Here is an 18,563-nt window from a genome sequence, read left to right as displayed (position 1 = left end):
GGGGTGGTTGTGTGTGCAGTCACAGGAGTGCACTGATTTCCATAGTGCTTCCGCTTCTAAATGCTAAAAACTGGCTTGTTATTTGCTCTGTAATCTTTGGAGCACTCATCAACTTCGGAGAAAGCAAAGGCACACAAATGGAGTCTGGAAGTGATATTACTATTACTTGATTTGAATTCCTTGGAAATTTTTCAGGAAAAAAAAATTGCTAGAAACTGTCAGTTCACTAAAACTAATCATTTTTTCTTCAGAAAATTCTCCTTAGAAGAGTATTTTAAGAAATTAAATCTAATTTGTAAAAATATATAATTCTGTTTCCTGTATGGAAGGTACAAAGATGTTTAAGTTTAAAATCAAACTTTCAGTTAAGTATTTTTGAGGTTTTTGTCTGTATAGGCTTTTCAGAACTGGAGTTTTCCTCTTTCGAGATTAAAAGATCTTGGGGTGGAAAACTTTACCTGTCAAACCTTATTTACTCTATTGTTGGACAGAAGAAGAATTTAATTAGGGACCAATCATGTGAGATTCCTTCCCCAAGAATTTTATGCCACCCAAACAGTGGAAGTAAAGGTGTTTTCATTGTTGGAGTTTTAATGATAGGATTATGATATGGCCAGAGTTATTCAAGAGATCCCTGACAGTGCTGAAAAATACCCCCAGGTGTTGCTGGTATGTCAGACCTGTCATCTCTGGCAGGTAGTTGTTGTGCTCGGCAGGTGACTCTGGTTTGTGCTTTGATAGGCACAGTGATGCTGGTGAACTTTTAGAATAAATGGGTCTAGTGCCTGGTTAGATCCTGGAGTTGGGAGAGCGCAGCGCTGCCTGCCTGGGGGCTGGGGCTGGGTCAGGGCGCTGGGTGGGTGGCTGCCGCGCTCGGGCTGTGCCAGCCACCAAGGGGCCCACAGGCTGGCAGGGGAGGGCTCAAGCTGTGCCAGGGAGCTCTGCTCGGGCTGCCTGCCCAACAGGGCATCATCCGTCACTGGTGGGGAGCCCCCCGGCAACATACCCCCCAACTGAAAAGGACTAGCTGAACATCTTCCTGCCATGGAACTGAATTTTGCTTCCTGAAGGTGACAATAAAATATGAATGATTTTATCTTCAGCCTTGGGGCAGCAGCACTTGCTGGGAAGAGCCGAGCCAGCCGCTGGATGGATCTGAGCTGTGCGGCTTCCCTGAGCTTCAGCGTGACTGCTGGTGGGTTTATCACGTTTACACTGGGGCATGGCCTGAGTGAAGGCAGTAAAATCAACAGACTTGCGCCTGTCCACAGTGATATGGGGTCATACTTGGGGGTGTTTATGTTACAGTAGGAGAGAATGCCGAACTGTATGAGGAATTCTGTTATTAACAGATCTATCGTAAAAATCTTCTTCAGCTAACTTGATGATACAGGACAACTTCACCAAAGCTCCTGCAGACTCCAGGAACTGCTCTTACCCTGTTGAAATTAGTTCTGGTGGCACAGGATTGGTCTCCAGTTAATTTTACTGCTTGCCAGCTGAAGCCACTGCTCAGCCACTTTCCTGCTGAGTAAAAATATTGTACTAAGAGCCCTGCAACAGAGGCATAAAAATACTTGCCCTGTTAGATAGCACCAGAGTGACTTTTTTAGCCCCTGTACTTCTGGCAACCATGAAACAACTGAGCTGGCACCAGGCCTGCTCTGTAGTCATCTCTGCTGAAATGGGCTTGAGTAAAACAATACATAGATCTAATAAACCATGTAAACATAGCTCCCACAAAGGCCCTTTCCAGTGAAGAGATGCGCAGTGCCATGTGGTGGGCTCATGCCTAAACCTCATGGAGGAGGCTCAAATTAAATCATATCTCCAGAAGCTGTTGTTCCCTAGATACCAATATGAAAATAATCCCTTTCTAAAGATAAATTTTCCCCACACCTCAAAAGTAGAGTACATCAAATGTTGCAAGAAAGAAAAAATAGTAGCTGTAGGGATGATTTCAGAAATTTCAGTACGTGTAGAGGAAACCCAGGGCTGTTAGCATATTTTTTACCTTTTGACAGCAAGTAAATGTTCTGTGGCAGACAAAGCTGCAGGAAATAAAATTTTATGATGTGCTGTAGCCATACTGGTTATATATCTATACACTACTGGCAGACTATCAAAAGACGCACATTTTCAGCATTTCTGAATGTGACTTGAAAGCAGCTTGACTTCTGTAATCATAAACACTGACAAGTGTACTCTGCATACGTGGAACAGATGATGTCTCTTTTAATATTAGCATGGTGGTGTTGTACAACTAGCCCAGTGGAATCAAAATGAACCAAGAGAGAAAGGGAATTTTCTACCTTGCCTAAATATTGATTACAAACCAGTTGACCTATAAAAGGAAACAGTCAAGCATAGCACTGTAACTCCTTCGTTTTCTATCCTATTAAGTTACCATTTAAAATAGCAATAACCACTGCTGGCAATTACTACTTTTCCATTCTGTGCATTTTAGCAATCTGGAACCAAACCAAATTCTTTTTTCATTTATCCTAGCATAATCCCTAATGGGGGTGGGGGGTGTACCTACTGAACATGAAAGCAATGATAGGTAATTTCAGACATATAAATATCTTTCTTCATGTACATATTTATATTTACAAGAACACTGACCAATCTAAACTGTACATATAAGCCAGATTTTGTTTTCTCATGCTCTCTAGGACAGTACTCACACAGAAATACATAAACCAAATATAAGCATGTCTTTCAAAAACACCTCCCCTTTTCAACTGCTGTTCCTATCTGCTAGAAATTATGTATGTATTTTCTAGTTCAGTTGACAATCAGGAGTAATTCATGATGTCATTACCTTTCTTTATGGAAAAGTACATCTACGTAGAAATTACCATTCAAGAATGAGTGCATGATGAAAAATCAAAACCAGACATACCAACTTAAAGAAATCCTGTTGTATTTTTGAGCTCTTTTGTTTTAAAATATAGTACAGTGGTGATGTATGCATAATTACCTCACTGAAGAATGTAATTGCAAGCAGGAAAAGGTAAATGTAAACAATTTGTCTCTACTGTTGTTGTCAAGACTTCAATCAAATATCCTTGTCCTGGATACTGTTTGGTTTGATAAGTTTTTCTGTCAGCATCATACACAAAATTTTCTTGTTTGTGTAACAACACTGTGGGTCATTGATTGGAGGGGGAAAACAATACAAAGCTGGAAAATTAGTTTTTGTACTAAAAACATACTACTATAGAAAGTTCAGGTACAGGCAAATTACATCCCCAGGGAAAAGCCACAAACTACAGCACTGTGGGGTAAATAAAAGTAAAATTAACAACTCCACACAACTTAATGGAAATGACTGCTTGATTAAAAAAATTAAGAGTAGTCCTTGGCTCTGGTATTTTAGTTTCAGGCATTTGTACTTTTACATTTTAGTCTATGCTCTTTAGTCTACTCTTAATGTAAAAATGTGTTAGGTAATCTTTTCTAATGCTTGCAAATCAAGCAAAGTTTCAAAGATGAAAGTGCAGCTCTTTCTGGGTTGCTTTTGTCTAAATGTTCTTAGCTATAATATACTGCCCATAAATCAAAGAGAATAATTTCACTAAAAGTAGGGAAAAGGCTTGGGGAAATATATGTCTGTTACTTAAGAGGCAGCAAATAATGGATATTTGAAAAATATTTAATGTTTAATGCTCATTTGCTGCTGACTTACAGAATGCTTTAATGTAACTAGATATTTAATAGTATTAAAACTAACAAAAAAGGATTAGGCTATTCCAACAGTAAGGAAAGAACAGATCGCAGGATAATTTTAGGGAAATCAGAGTTAAAGTCAACAAAAGAAAACTTGCTGCAGAGCTCTCAAGGAACTAGCAGAGGCAATCTTGAGGGACAGAGAAGAAAAAGTAGAGAAAATCAGGTCTCACATCTATATTTAAAATGAAGGAACTAATGTTCTGTAGTGCATAACTCATCATCTGACTTGCATATCCAAACTAGAGGTCAAATGTAGGATTCTGTCACTGTCTCTGTGACACGTGGCATGGGTAGGGTGTACAGGCTCCTGTAGCTGTGGGAATGAAGCCTGCCTCAGTGAAAAGCTTGATCTCCATAGTGGGTACCTAGGGAGGGTCTTGTTGGGATCATTACTGGAAAATTTCTCTGCCACCAATACCGAAAACAGCTCAGCGATATAAATACAATTCTCTTCAGAGAGAAAGAGTGTACCAAAACATTCAGTGTACCAGTTTTCAGCATGCTTTCCTGCATAATTAGCATGTTATTAGAGAAAATAACTAGAAGGCACCTTTAGAAATATTTTTTGGCTCAGGGCTCTTCAGTATACAAAGCTGATAGTACCATGCCAGATTTTAAACAGCAACTGCTATTTATGCTGGTACTAAAAAAACCTCCTGAAGTGAACTTTTCTTTAAACCGCTCAGTTTAAACCTCAACTACACATTGTCACTGTGATTTACCTGTGGATGCCTAGCATTAGCTTAGTCAGGAACACTGTGTTTAGCCTTTGTTCAGAGTCAAGTAAAAATCTACCATGAGAAACTCTGTGCAGTTGAATGCATTAACATTCCATAGGTGAAGTCAGAATATACCTGTACACTGACCTCTATTTTGAATCAATTTTATAGCCTTAAATGATTAGGGCTTGAAATAAATGTTTGAATATGCCCTGTGAGAAAGTGTGATGAATGAAAAGATGACAGAGACTTTGTTTTGTGCTGAGACCTGGAGCAGATTTATCTTGTTTTAAAAAAAATTACTAGAGTGATGATGAGGTAATAACCGGAATTTTCATTTTCAATTAATGGAGAGATTTCCAAAGAAAGAGTTTTCCTGGAATGTTTAAAATCTTTTCTAGCATAGCACTGTATTTTGAGCCTCCTGTCCACTCCTCCTTTTATCTGGATAAAGTTGAACACGTACACTGGAGATGCTCACTGTTAGCAAAAACTTATGACAAATGTCCCCCGCTGAAAAGGGACTGCATTGATTTTCCTATGGCCAGATCTTAAACTGTAAAATTATTCCACTCACTTGACCTGTGATTTGAAAAGAAAACCCAAGGATGGATTAAAATCCTTAGGAGTGCTATTAGATAATGCGTATGTGGCAGAAAAGACTGTAACATCCACTCAAATCCAGCACTGGTTTTAAGCATGTATTTCTTGTGAGGCCCAGAGTACTGTATAATTAATGCATACAACGATTTATCTCCTAACTCAGTGGGAAATAATGCCTTTTAAATGAAAATAGGAAGATCACCTTTTTAAACTTGCTGAGCAGAACCTGAGGAGACCAGCATCTCCTGCCTCCCTTTGGACTAGAAAGTATTTCCACCCTTTGTTTGTAACAATCCTTATTTGTCTGGACATTCATATGATTAAGTGCACTGCTGGAGAAGCATGGGCCTTATGTTGTACTTGTGCAGGGGAACTTTAAAGAGTCCAACACCTTTATAGTGCCTGTTTGCTGTGGGAACAGTGTTAGGCAGCTTTCCTAACCCAGGCAAGCTGACCCAGTGATTCCAAAGTTTGTGCATGTTTACTTCCCAGGCAGATAGAAAGACAATTTCAAACAAAATAAGTAGGCAAAAGCTTCCATTTTGAAAAGACTTATTAAAATAAACTGTTACTTAATCACAGAAAAATCTTTCTTCTTGCTTTTTGCAAAATTAGCATGCTATTAAAGAAAACAACCAGAAGTCACCTTTATAAACCTTGGATTGCTTTGGTTATGGTCCTTTCTATGATTTTACCTGCTAGGGATTCAGACCAATGTAGTTCATTAACGAAAGACTGTTCCCATGGAGAATGAATCTCCTTGAATTTAGCACTGTCAGCAAAAATGTGTTGCTTCCACAGGTCTTCATCACCGGTATGCTGCTGATCCCGCCCCTGAAGTGCACACCCTGCTGTGTTGTGCTCCCTACCTACAGCAGAGGAGCTGGGACAACTGCAGACGTTGTATTTTTTTCAAAAACATAATATGCACTAGACATATTTTGAAGGTGTGCATGCCATAGACTAGTGAAATAGGGACACCAGTGAAAGAAAACATACATGTCTGATATGTCCAAGCTGTATTCTTGAATGCAACATTAAAACTCCCATCCCTAATTGTTCTTAAAAATCACACAGCTGAAGCTCATAGTCTGTCTCTTTCTTACTAAAGTAGATATTTTGTGCAAAGCACAAATTAATTCACTCATTAGTAATTTTCAAAAGCCTTTGTCTTTTCCTGTAAAAGCAAATCCTGTAATTTATCCACTTATACTGCTATGATACTTACAGTCTTTCCCATATGCTGATAGCTGCTCATTTATCTTGTACTAGTGATACTCTTTTTAGCTGACCTGTGCTGTGACTTCAGCTGAATAGAATGCAAAACAGGAGCTGATAAAGAGCATTTTTACATCTGAAGGTCATAAATATTGAACAGATTCCCTGTCATGCTTGTAAAGAAGAGCATCACGCCTCTTTTGGTTTTGCAGTCAGTCTTTGAAAAGCAAAGGCCTAGCAGGAGTACTGGGGTATATATAGAATACTTCACACTTCTAAAGGAGTACAAACCCACTTCTAGAAATTTAATAATAAATACAAACAGTCTGAGTTTCAAAATGCTACATTAATGCAGCACCAGCACTGTAATATTAGGCACTCGAAAATCAGAATATTTTAGAAGGCAAGGCTGTTCTAAGTTTAATGTGGCTAAGCTGTATATCCTACATTAGATATAGCATATATTAATAGTAAGAATGTATTAAAACTTACATTTTAAAAACCACTTTCTTTTTCAATATGTGAAGCTTATGTTAATGAAGAATAAGAAACAAAGTCAGATTTGAAGGTGATCTGTTCAGTGGTTAGGAATTTTCAAACTCCAAAGTTTCACATCTACTTTCTTTATCCATCAGATTTTTCATTTAAATATTAATTGTGCTAGCTGAAATAACTAATTCTCTCCTCAGACTTAATCAGTTTGTTGTTTAAATAATATCAGAAACCCTGAAATTTAGTTTTTTATTTTTCCAAATAAGATTTTTAAAATTTTTTTTTGCTTTTTTTAGAAAAACATATATTCTCAGAGATTTTTGAGAGTATCAGACATCTTTGAGATGCTTATCCATAGCCTTCCTAGTCAAAGTGTACACTGGGAAATAGACATGGTTGAGGGATATTTCACACTTTGTTTGGCACCAACACTGAAAATTCTAGGTCAAATTGATTTTATGAGAAGAATATGTTCTTTTGGATGTTGTTTTGATGTCATCCTTTGTTTCATGGGTGCTTCACTATCATCAGTTTGTGATTTGTTATCTGGAGTTACTAAAATATGTGAGGTATCTTTACTTCTCTCTGTTTAGGTACACAGCATTAGTGTGCATTTGTTTAATTCTAGAATGTCCTTTTGAAGAGGTATGTATCAGACATTTCATCATCTTTCCATAGTCTTTAAAAGAAACAATATGCCATGGTGGTTAACCTTGATACCTGATTTTAGGAAACTCATGTCAGCTGGTCTTCACACTGATTCAGTGTGGGCTTGCACTCTGCCTACAGTTGAGGAAGCCAGCTGAGAAAAAATGTAGATGTCTGAGAGACCTGGCTGAGCACAGACATTTCATCCCCATGTATCCACTGTGCCATCAGGGCCAGCCCTCTGGAGACCTCCCTTGAGCCCACAGAGTACAGAGACTGCAGTGGGGAATGGGACACCCCTGCCCCACATCTCTCCCTCAGGATTTATGATTTGTGATCTTCAATAAATCACTTAAACCGTTATTTTAATCTGTTAATATTGTATCTCTTTGGAAGGCTGAATTCAACCTGATTTTAAAGATGCAATCTGTCTTAACTACTACTTACTGCATTACCTGCATAAGGACAGCACGTTTAGATTTTACTCTTTTAGAAGTGCGTACTTTATTGTTATAGATGGAAAAGTGGAAATTGGGAATGATTGAATTCCTATCTGCTTCATCTACTAAAGGGCCTTTTTTTCTTAATTAAAGCAGGGATCTCATTATCAGAGACATTAGTGTATCAGTTTTTTAAATGGTCCTTAAAGCATAATGAACTGCCATGTAACATGCTGATGTCCAAACTCCGTTGATAAAAGCAGTCTATAGTCTGACACAGGTTAAGTTTTGTAAATAGAATTATAAAATACCCTTGACACTTAAAAAAATTTCTGCATGTTAGAAATGGTAACATTCTTCCCCATTAGCATGACTTCTTCATTGATGGCAGTGTTTGAACGCAGAGAACCTATTCTGGGTAGAAAATAATCCCATTCATATTCTGAATCTAAATAAGATACTTCAGTCTTAGCTGTACAGATGTATGTCTTTTCCCACTGCACAGATGAAACAGTCATGAAAGTTTGTTTGGTATGCTTGCCAGATCTGTAGCATACTGTCTGCATCATTATAGTTTGTATTTTTGAATTTTAGGTAGCCACTTTGCAGTTTGTGTTGCAATTGAGTAGCCATACAAATTTAACAGTAACCAAAAAATATCTCATTTCTTTACAATAGTGTGCAATGTCTTTAGCCAAGTAACAAGTGATAGGACAAGGGGTAATGGCCTCAAGTTGCGCCAGGGAAGGTTTAGACTAGATATTAGGAAGCATTTCTTTACTTTGTGTCTGAGTGCCAGCCATGAAAGGTCAAGCACAAAATGAGCCATGAGGGCTAGTCTGAAAGGTTTGTTCAGTCCTTGCTGCAAGGACAACGCTGTGCCTTAATATTTATTAAGGGGGTTAAGAGGGAGATGAAACAACCTGTTGGTAAAGTCAAATGGCTGAACAGTATTAGCTGAAACGTGCTAAAAACCATTTGCCCCTGGGATGACAAAAAGTAGGAAAATATCACCAGAACAGAATGTTTTGAAAAGTTATCTGCATGAAAGAAACAGAAGATTAGAATGACACTCCTGACTTAATCTTAAGGTAGTACTATCTGGAGATTATTATAATATATTTTATCCAACCCAATTTCAACAACAAATAGTTCTATTCTTTATTCCTGTACATTTTCCTGCTGGTTACAGCTGGTTAAGATCAAGCATATTTCATTCAAAGAAAGTTAGTATCTAGATACCAGTTATTCATCCACTCACAGGTACAAAAGAAATAGTTAAATGGTATTCACTTCAGCATAATGACTTCATTAAGCAAACGAACACAAATAGCTCAATATTGTAGGAACAAAGAGTTTTCATAAGTTGAAGAACAGAATAAGGGTGACTGCTTCACTTTCATGGAACAAAGCTGGTGACTCCTTTGATAAGCAGTATCACAAAACCAAGCAGGGTATAATTAAGATCCATCTCGACTTTGTGTAATTGAAGACAACGTAAATTGTTGGCACTATTTTGCTCATATCCATCAAAATAAACTGACTCTTAATTCATAATTTACAAGCATAGCCACTCCAGTGAGTGTTACTGCAGGCTACTGTGACTACCTTTGCAACCACCAGAGAATGCTAAGCAGAAACAGCAGTGACCCCTCTGGACTTAAATATTTTTTCCCCATATCACTTTATAAATTTTTTTTTTTTAAATCTTTGTACTGTTAAATCCTTTGCCCTCTGCTACACAGGATGTTAGCTGGTCATCTTCGCATTGTTGTTAAGATGAAAAGACTGGAAATAACACCTAGACATCTTCACTGCTTCATGCTGACAGGGCAGAGGCAGCCTGTATCGATCGTCACGTCTAACTAGTAATAAGAATGTAAACTCAGCCTTGTGCTGCTTTCCATCAAAGCAGTGCAAGTCAAGCTTTCCTTTTGCACAGGCCTGCATTCATTTCTCCAGTTGTCAATATGTCCTGATAGAGCTTTTAGACACTTATCAATATTTAACTGCACTCCTATTGACTCAGCAATTACACAGTAATTGATTTAAGATTGATTATCATCATGTTAACATTTTAATGGTCAAAGACTAATATAACTAACTGAATGTGAAATTATGTTAGGTTTTTATTACCTTTGCGCATGAACGTTACTGTTCCTTGTCACCAGGTTTTTAAGTTTACTTAATGTTGTATAGTTCACCAAAAATAGTTGAACTGATCGTTTATAGCCTTTTTCTTTACCAGAATTAAACCCTATTTTTATAGCACAACGTGTTTATTATAATCAAAACATTCAAATGGATCCCTTCAGAATATCTCTTTACTGGTTAAAACATACAAAAAGGATAGGTACGGGCAAATAATGAATTAATCCACTGTGCCAAACATAAGAGGCAGTTAGCTAAAGGATAAGACAACAAAGTTATTTTATCAACTGCAGTGTTTTATCTGAGAGCTAGGTTTGATGAATGATGCTTTTCATGAATCAGTTTTATTGATTTCTTGCATGGAGAGGTCTGAGGTACAGTCAGAGTTACGACAGGTTTGAGATCTGCCAGCTGTGGTGTATATAAATATCATTCAAGAAAAATATCCAATAAATAAATCCAAGAATGTAGAAAGATGGAATCTTTTTTCCAGTATGACAGTGATTAACTCAGTCCTGTTGGTTTTGTTAACTCTTTAGTGCTCTCGGTGTGTGAGATGGAGTCAGAGATTGTGTGCAATCCTTTGTATACGAGAGCACTGGAACAGGAGGGCAGGACCACCTGCAGCCAGTACCGGTGCAGGATTTTTACATGTTAGACAGGAGATTATATCACAAATAAAGGGTTACTTTTTTGAATAAATAATTAAATAAATAGAAGTCCAACATAAACCTGAGAAGACAAAGGAGTGGATTACAGGTATTTTGAAATTGTCACTATTTACCATTTCCTACCCAGTCTTTTTTGAGACCATCAAAGATTAATTTAAGAAAATCTAACACTAGTTTCTTTAGCTCTCTTTTGCCATGACTTACTTTACTGGGGCACTTTCTAAGAACCCACTTCTGAAATTTTTCTCAAGCTGCAGAGGCCAGTTGCTCTCACAAATAGACCTTGGTAGGCTGAGTGTTAGATCTGGGCCTTAATCAAAGGAAAAAAAGAGTAAAGGAATCTTCAAAGGATTCCTCACTATGCAAATGAAGAGGTTGGTGAGCTATTTCATTGCAGAGCCAAGTCTTTTTCACTGGTAATAACTGAAAAAGGATACCTTCAGCAATAAAGTGCAAGGGTTTGAAGAGTTTTTTGGAAGTTTGTGAATCTTGTTTAAAAAAGCTATTGAAGAACTGCCACTTACTGGGCTGCTATGGGAAAGATGGCAAATCTTACTCTTCAGCACTGTCATTATAGGATTTTGTCAGATTGGGTGGCTATTTATTGTGCGTATATTTGTGTCATCTTTTCCTGTTCTTTATTAACCATGCAAGTTGGGTTTTGCGTTTCAGGCATGAGCAGTCCTGCAGACATCTTTAGCACTAGTCAAAATTTTATGCCAATGTTCTTGTTGAAAGGAAAACATTTATTTTTTTAATCAAAGAGGAATTATCCTGGGAACAAGTTTCCTGGAATATTGTCACCTCGAAAACCACAGTAAGTTTTTGGCCCAGTTCCTCTGGGTTTGAGTAATAACTGCCTTTCTGTGACGTAGCCTTCAAACTACATGTACCTTCACCTGATCTGTGCTTGAAGCTTGGTAGCTTTTTGGATTGTTCGTGTAATTGTAGTTTACCCTAATGAGTCTCTTTATTCTGCTTGTGCCATAGGAGCACAGCTTGTTAGAAGGAATGGAAACTCTTCTAATGAAGAGTTTTACTCATGTTCTTTTTTTTTCTTCTTCCTATTAGCTATTCCCTCCTCCTTCACAAAGCTGAAGTACAATCTGAGATAGTATTAAGGGTGGTATGGGCAAAATACAATAGATGGAAATTCTTTATTTAATATTAAAACAGATTTTTAATTTGGCATGAGTGAGAGAGATAAATCATCAGAGCCTTCACTAAATACTGGTTTCTTCTCTTCTTGATCAAGATGCCTTGAGATACACAGTTTCAATGTACCCACTTTCTAGTGTCATTTCAGCACAGCAGCTTGGACTACACATGGCAATTAAAACTTGCAGTAATAGACAGTGATACAGTAAATCTGACTTCAGGACTCCTGCTGCCTGCTACAGTGTCCCACACAAAAATTTCATGTTAACTTCTCATCAATCAAGGTAGTGCCCGTTGTAGCTGGTGTAAGACACGAAGTTGTCATAGAATACAAATTTTGACTAATTTAATAAGAGTGGGACCTGATCCAAATCAAATCTAGTGATCTTTTTGATCTTGTCTACATTTGTATTAAGGACTGTAGTACCATACATTAATTTGAGCAAAATGACAAATTGTTATCAAATAATCTGAGAGGTTTCATGAGTTCAGGAAACCTTGAAAGGCAACAGGAAGCTTTCTTGAACAGTCTAGGAGAATTATTGCTGAAGATTTGATAAATTTATATTTTACCAAGATATTGGTTGAATCACTCTAGAAAGAGCCTCAAATTAAGGCTGTGTTTTTGTAAAAAAAGATACGTTAAAATAGATATCAAATTAAATTTGTAAGAGCAGAAAAAGTGTTTTAAACATACAAGTAACTCAAATAACCTTGTTATTACTAATATAATCATTCAGATCAATAGTTTTCTTCTGTGAAAATAACATAGACATTCTTACAGTAGTGAAAAAAAATAGGTCCTCTTCCACCAGTAATGATCAATATTGAGAAGCTGGTTTTGAAGTGAAATTCATTTCTGTCTTGCGTCTGTGACAGATATTAGATGTGCATAAAACATCCAGGGAACACTTCTAACCTCATTGCACTTTTCAATTACTTTGCACTGTTTGTGCATGACTAAACCAGGTCTGGGGCCTGGAGTGGACTGTGTGTCTCCTCTCATTCACTGGAACTAAATTAGGACAGCCAGGAAAAGTCAGTCTGCTTCAAACAAGCAAACAAAAAAGTCCTGCCTAGGAAAGAGTAGGGTATTTTGTGCTAAGGTTTCCTGTCCATTTAGTGAATTTGGATGGGAATTACACTTTTGGGTAGTCATCAGCACAAAGCTGATAGAGGTTGCACCATCGCTTATTCTTGGTTCGATTATTTTCCAATTTTTAAATGAAGCGTGCAGTAGGCACAGAACAGAACTATGTATATCAGGTGAAAAAGTTGATTCCTACTCAGACTACTGATGATAAAATGAATAAAACATTTTAAAATTACAAACCAGTCCATGTGTCTACAGTTCATTTCAGTACTTCATATTTTATTTAAAACTCTTATCCATAGGTAGAAAATACTGAGTTTCATATTAAATATTTCATTTTAATTAAAACTCAATAGCAGGGGAAAAAAACAACCTCCCCCACCCAAAACTCCTGACACCACACAATTGTAACAAAATTCTTAGACCCTCTTTTTCTAACTGTCCTCCTTGAAACTCTGAGAAGCTGAATTTTTAGAGCCATTTTTATGTCACAGTTTTATCTGAAAGTAGCAGAGGCTGCAACTGCCTCTTATTCCTCAAAGCTATGTCCAAGATAGCTCAAAAACCATCTCTGGCATAACATGACCCTGAGAAAAAATGGTGCTTAAGTTCTGGATCCTTGAGTGCTGTATGCACCCATAGGCTGCTTCCTTCTCTCATAACAGGCACAGCAATCCTCAAGGGAGACATTTTATTTATTTGTTTGTTTCTTTGTTTGCTTGTTTGTTTCTAATGAGCTTTGAGTGAAATTTAGATATGGATATACTCTTCCTGGTTGCTGGTCAGAGCTAAAATGAAGCATGCCGAGCTACCACACTTCTACTCCTCAAATTGTGTCCTGTGGCACCTCTCTGACATTTGCAAAGCCAGTGCTGCTGTCCAGCCTTTGATCTACCTCTTCTTCTCATGCTGCTTCTTCCTATCTTTGTGTAAAATCTAGGTGTAGTCTTAAATGGACTCTGCGATGATTAACCACTGCCAGAAATGGTGATAATACTTTCCTTTCACAGAGGATTTTAATGAGAGGTAGTGTTTGAACAGCTCTGACAGCTGTGATACATGAGATGCCTCTTATTGTTGCTATGATCCAGCACAATATGTTTGGTTTTTTTTTAAAATGATCAGTGTTCTGTTTCTATTTAGCTTCCTTAGAACAACTTTTTAAATTAAAAAGCTCCTTTAAATACAAATTTAACACTGCAACAAGGTTATCTGTTCAAGCTGGTCAAAAGAATCTCCAACATGCAGCTAAAAGAACGCATAAGCCGAACTGAATCTTACATGTGACACACTCATTATAATGTGGCTCTGCAGAGCCATCAATATTCAAAAAGCTAGAGAGAGAAGGCAGTAAGGGCACTACTGAAAAGAAGTTTTACAATGACTCTTCTACTCTGGTTTCATCTCTCTTAGGCCCATATTAAAAAGAAAAAACACCTTAGATTTTAATTTATTATATGTCAACATTCCTTGGCTCCAAATGTATCCCCATCCCAGTTCCTTGATTTCAGTGTAATAGAAGATCCAGAAACAGCTGTTCTGCATGACAAATTACACCGTTACAGCCTCTCTTGTAATTAGGATGGAAGGTAGATATGTTAGATCCACATTTAGGAAAAAAGTGACAAAAGATTAATTGCAGTCTATTAAAATTCTAAATTCATCATCACTGGAAATTTTCTTCACTTTATGCCAGAGTGGAAAAAGTCCAACACTTTTATGAAATGAATCCAGTATGTGCTGAGCTGCCATGCTGACCTCATTCAAACTTGAGGGCCCAAATGTATTATAAAGCATAATTGCTCTAGAGCTAAAATCCTAAGCAAGACTTTGAGGGCCATGTCTGTGAAACACCAATTGAAATTGCCATGGTTCATGTATAAACAGAGAACTTAATCAAGTAGAACCCATAAAAGCAAAGCCTTCTTAAATGGCCCCAGGTATCAAAACAAAAAGTATTATTAGAATGTCCATATTTCATTATGTTTTTGAACTCATCCTTTTAAAATGGATTTAAAGACCTACAATGTAGTGAAGATTTCCATATGTTTTAAATTATGCATTTTTAATTTCTTTCATATTGGCTAGTAACTGCCATAGTAGAATATGGGGTTTTTTTCATTATTTTTTTTTAAAGCATAATTATGCATGCAAACATGCAGTATTTGGATAGATTATTATGTGTCTATGTATCCTTTTTTTGTTAGGGCTATTAATCTAATTTAAGTTCATTTGTATCATAGAATACATAAGATTTTTAATAACATATTGTCAGTCACTGAAGTGTCATAGAATAGGAAATGGTCATTCTTCATTACTCTTTTTTCAGGATAGCAGTGTAACTTCTGAGAATATCATTCAAGGCCATTTAAATTAGTACATAATTTTTTTATTGAAGGTAATCATAGAAATCTTCTTTCAAAAAGTAACCTGCTGAAGACAAGCGAGGTCAAAACAGACAAAGGTAAATGATTCTGCACTACTACCAAACCCATTTGGTAATGAAACATTCAGTTTAAACCAGAATTTCTGTTCTGAACTTTGTGAAACTTGTTTTTGCTTACTACAAATGAACAGAGGTTAAGCACAAAACAAACCTGTTCTGCCCTTCTTGTCTGACTGGGCCATGAAAAAAAAAAAAAAAAAGTGACAGAAAATCCCTGGCACACTAGCACTTCATTACTTTTCTATAATATCCATAGCTTAATTTATCCTGAAATGATTATAGCTTGATGATCAGCTAATTAGAAACACTCATCATAATTTTCATTGGCTGTTTGCAAAATATTACATCTGGGTAATTTAATGCAAGTTACTTCATGAATACTTGCTTAAAATAAAACACACGCACACAATGGAAGCAGAAAAGACATCTCATTTCATGATAGCATTAGTAACAACATTTTGTAACTGGCTATGAAACTGCTTATAGGAACAAACTAAAATCACAGGAAATACATAATGGAGAGTCCTAATCTGCAAAAACATGTTATCTTTGTTTCTGTGCAAATTGTTATCTCTCTCAATAGCTTTTTGTGCCATATTTTTCCCTGCTGAGATAGTTGACTGTTGAAATATTTCCTTTTATTTCATATGCATAAAATTATGTAATTTTCTATAAACTTAAGTTTACTGTCAAGTGTTCACTATATGTGACTCATGACCTAATGAGCCTTATTTGTGCTTAAGAAATTAGACGAAAGTATTAAATGTCCTGAAATCATTAGAATGGCTTTGCTATTTGTTTCAGTGAAGATGCTGTCCAGTCACCTAATAATTATGTCAAACATTTTAGCCATGAAATTATTAAAAAGTAGATGGCCCTTTGCCCTTGCTCAGGGAGTCACTCACATCCATCTTAATAGCACAGAAAGCAGTTTGATATTTAGTTTTCATAGCTGGCCACATTTATTAGGGCATAACATTTCTTTCCTTCTAATGCCATTCCTTCTACCTCAACTCTGGATCAGATTTTGTTTCTCCAAGTATCTTCTCTGATGTCCTGAACCCTTCTCCACCACACTCTAGATGATAATCCACAGTGTCCCCATTCTACATTTCGAAGAAAACCAACATGAATTGCTAAATGTTCCTTTAAAATTATAGACATTCATTGCTCACATTCCCCTTCAATCTGCCCCTGTCAGCTCTTGTGCTCCTATCACAAGGCTGCAGTTGCCCAAGGGATGGTCTCTGGACATAAGGCTTCCTGTTAAACTCGTGGTGACTGGAGATGGGCAGAAGTGGAACAAAACCGGAGGGTGGCAATGTTATAAGGGAGTAAAGGAAAATTGGGGAAAGGAAGAGAAGAGAGGAGAGAGAAGGTTGGTGGGCAGAAGCTGATAGGATCAAAATGGTGAGAGAGATGGTGATGAGAGAACTGGGGAAGAAAGACAATCAAGACAACCATGAAAAATGGCCTATGCATAAGGCAAAAGGCATGGACACGTGGAAAATTAATGGTATTAATCCTCTAAGATGACATAATGTTACAAAGAGTCAACAGGACAACTGTTCAAATGGATGGAGTTTGAAGACAGGGCTATAGCACACTTCCTACCAGGGCTTTTGTTACAGCATTGCACAGGTTGATTTTATGCATTTAGCAAACTAATTCCCCAATTTCCTTTTAAGATTGCTCATTTAGGGGTCTTGCACCTCAATAAGTTAATCTGTATTCCTCACACATTCTTATTTCTGTTACAATGGAGTTGTTCTAATATTGCTTTAGAGTGGTATTAGATCTTAGTTTTCTTTCCAGTATGCTCCTGTAAACCTGGAAGAACATCACTGAAGTCACTGCAGTTCCACGGGTGTGAAATCTGTTGAAGTGAGATAAATCCAACCCTCTCTATGGTTCTGGAAAACATGTTTTGTAGTATGGTAATGGCTCCAAGCATTTATAATAAATAAAACATCATTACAGCAATTATCAAAACGGAGAAGCTACTGAATTTTCTGATTTGGAAGGGAACCTTACTTGCAATTTGGTGTATTAATCTAAGGGAAATGAAAGAGAATGTTAGATTATTTAACTCCCTTGTCTTTAGATAGAATTTATTTAAGCCAAAATTGTAAAATTCCTTAAGGAAAGCAGAAAGTCTCTTGGGGTGGATAGGGCAAGCTGCAGTGTGAGGTATTTGCTGCCCCGGAGCTGCACTAAGAGGATGAAATGAGGCAAATGAACACTGTCTATTCTTTTGATCTGCACATTATTTGCAGTTTATATGGCAGACACAGTTCACTCCAGGATTTAGTGACAAGGGCTCAATGGAAAAGCAAGTGAGTATCCTCATAAAGTATTGTAGGACTTAGCCCAGTTGTTGTTATATTGTATTTCAAATGAAAAGGATTTTATCCAGGACATACATGTACAGAACATACATTTTAATGTGTCATAATTACATGGAATGTTTATAGCAATTAGACAGATAACATACAGAAAACATGAGAGATTATATGAATAATAGTTCTTTTTCCAAAATCTTACAAAATTAAAATGTGTTCTATTGAGAAGCCAAAAATTTTACACAAATTTAATAATATTTATACATGCATTACCACAAGATCCACACTGAAAATATAAGAAACTAATTAAATTTTTTCTATGTATAGAATGAAAAAGTATGTTGAGATGCAACTTTAAAATAAATAATATTCACTGTTTATTAACAGTATTTATACAAATATGCCTGTAAATAAAAGTAGAACTCTTTGCAACAGGGACTTTTTTTTTTGTACTATAGAGCCCAAAATAAGCTGCAGGCACTACAAAATTAAACAAAATAAAACAAAAAAATTCACTAAGTGTAGAATAATGTGACTCAAACAAGATATAAGGGCATACTGAATATGCATCTTTTCCACACTGTGTTCATTGTTATGTAAATTTGATTTTTATATATGTATTAAAAAAGGTTCATGAAATGAATTTTGGGTTTTCAAAATGAGAGTTTGATCTTTAATCAATCCAGAAGATAAAGAAGTGGCTGTATGGGAAACCAAGCTGGTAAACTCAGATTTAAAAGACTTGTGAAAATTCTAAAAGGAAATATTTTTCGTACTTAAAGTTTTACTGCTCTGTCAATGTAATTCATAATTTTGGCTGTCTTTTCTATTCCAGAATAGACATAAA

Source organism: Athene noctua, chromosome 5 (genome assembly GCF_965140245.1).
Source record: "Athene noctua chromosome 5, bAthNoc1.hap1.1, whole genome shotgun sequence".
NCBI classification, from domain to species: Eukaryota; Metazoa; Chordata; class Aves; order Strigiformes; family Strigidae; genus Athene; species Athene noctua.
This window is presented reverse-complemented; position numbering follows the sequence as displayed.